This window comes from Microtus ochrogaster (assembly GCF_000317375.1).
Source record: "Microtus ochrogaster isolate Prairie Vole_2 chromosome 14 unlocalized genomic scaffold, MicOch1.0 chr14_random_1, whole genome shotgun sequence".
Taxonomy (NCBI): Eukaryota; Metazoa; Chordata; class Mammalia; order Rodentia; family Cricetidae; genus Microtus; species Microtus ochrogaster.
In genome coordinates, this window is record NW_004949096.1 from 35,735,413 (window position 1) to 35,737,836 (window position 2,424).

Below are 2,424 nucleotides of genomic sequence, written 5' to 3' on the forward strand. Positions count from 1 at the left end.
AAAAAAAAAAGAAAAAAAAGTATACACAGAGTTTGAAGAGTGAGCTGGGCCTACCGAGGAAGAGCGGGTCTTTGACTGAACAAAGCCCTGGAAAGGATTGGTGGCATGTAGCCTGGGGGATTCCCTGGTGAGGGGACAAGCTCCTACTGCCTGCTTAGCTGCAGGGTGGGAGAGCATCTTTCCCTGGTTGTGGCCATCTTGGGCTGATGCCTGACTGGTCAGGAAGTGCCCAGCATGGTTTGATACTTGGTAGCCTTAGATTTACCCCTTCAGGGAAGAAGCGGATGGATGTTCCTCGGTGGGACTGGGTAAGGGGGGTTAAGGATAACCGTGATTGCTCTCCTGTAACATCCTGAAGACCTGGCCCTTTGAGAATAATGGGCAGTTATACCGCCCATCTGATGTCGATAGCTGTCTGGAAAGTCTTCTCTCAATTCGAGTGTGACTGGAGGTTGTAAAAAGGCAGGTCATCCATGTCTCTTTGGGACTAGTAGGAATTGCCTCAGTGATGAGTTCCCAAGTTCCCATGGCTACCTTCAGTTCTTTCTCAGTGAAGGGGCTACCAGGACCTCTTCATCCCCTGTGGTCATGGGCTCAAGTCCAGTCCAGCATGGTGGGAAGGGTGTCTCTGTAAGACCTGTCTCAAGACTGCAGTCTCAAGGGTCAGGTGAAGCAGGCTGTTCTTTTTGAGCCTGGCCTACATGTCACCACCCTCTCTGGTTGGGGCAGTCCCACATAACTGGAGAGCTGGGTGTCAGGGCAGCCTGAGTTGAGAGGCATTGCTTGAAGTGCCCCACAAGGCTGGGCATGGTGGTCTGTCTGAGCCTGAGTTGGAGAAAGCCTGCTCTCTGGGGACACAGAGGTCACATGCTAGCCCTCACAATGACGGCCATGAGGAGTGAAAGTCCAATAGACTCACCTGAGATGGGGGTTGGGAGCAGATTCCTGTAATTGATTGTTTTTTTTACTCTTTTCTCGGGGGGAGGGTGTGCATCACCCAGCTCCCAAATAAATCACATGGAGTCTTATTCTGACTTACGAATGTCTGGCCTTAACTTGGCTTGTTACTAGCCAGCTTTTCTTAAATTATTCCATCTATCTTTTGCCTCTGGACTTTTATCTTCCTCTATTTCTGTATACTTTATTTCTTTTAGTTCTTTCTCTGTGACTTGCTGTTTAGCTGGGTGACTGGCCCCTGGAATCTTCCTCTCCTCTCTTTCACTCCTTGCTCCTTTTCTCCCCAGAGTTCTCCTCCTATTTATTCTGTTTGCCAGCCCCGCCTGTCCTTTTTCCCGATTGGTCATTCAGCTCTTTATTAGACCAATCAGGTATTTTAGGCTAAGTAACACAGCTTCCCAGAGTTAAACAAATGCAACATAAAAGAATGCAACACATCCTTAAACAAATATTCTACAGCAGAAACGAATGTGACACATCTCTAGCTAATATTTTGCAACAGACTCCACTTTCAGGGATTGATTTATATTCACTCATATAGTGCCCTTCAGGATGGAGAGCTGTAAATACAAAGCCTGGCTGCTCTTTCCACACAAGGGAATTACAAGGCCTTGGAGAAACCCCCTTGAGTCTAGGGGCTGGGGAGGACCTAGTTCAAAGTTGGTCTTTTTTTTTTTAATTCTTATGTGTTTGAGTGTTTTTGCCTGCGTGTATTTATATGCATCGTGTGTGTGCCTGTGCATGGATGCAGGTCAGGTGAGGCTGTTTGATACCCTGGATCTAGAACTACCGGCAGTTATGAGCTGACGTGCTTGGAGCTAAAAGCTGCCCTCTGCAAGAGCAACAAGTGCTCTTAACTGCTGAATTAACTCTCTGTCGCTAGCCCTCAGAGTTTTTTCTTACCCTAGTTCTCTTCCCACTGTCACCCTAGAGAGGCTGCACAAGTGTCTGGAGCAGTCAAGGCCAGTTCCTTCCTACATCATAGCCACCAGCATCGGCTTTTTCTGAGTTTTGGAGAGGAAAGGTCTCATCCCTGACCTAAGTCTCCTCATCTCCCATTGGTCAAGAGACTCCTCTCCAAACCTACACCTTTTCTTTGAGCCTAAGACGTTTTCCCTCTTTTTTCTTCTTCTTGTTTTTTCATACATGGTTTCCCTGTGTAGCCCTAGCTGTCCTGGAACTCACCCTGTAGACCAGGCTGGCCTTGAACTCCTGCCTCTGCCTGCACCACCAAAGCCTGCCTCTACCGCTTTCCCTCTTTAAGATTTATTTTAAAGTGTGGGTCTCTGTGTGGGTATGTGCAACATGAGTGCAGGTTCTGGTGGGGGCCAGAGGCATGTAATCCCTTGGAGCTGGAGTCAGTTTTGAGCCTCTTGTGGTTGCTGGAACCGAACTCAAGTTCTTTGCAAGAGGCAATCTTAACCACTGAGCCATCTCTCCAGATCCCCTTTAGTTCCTTTGTCTTTA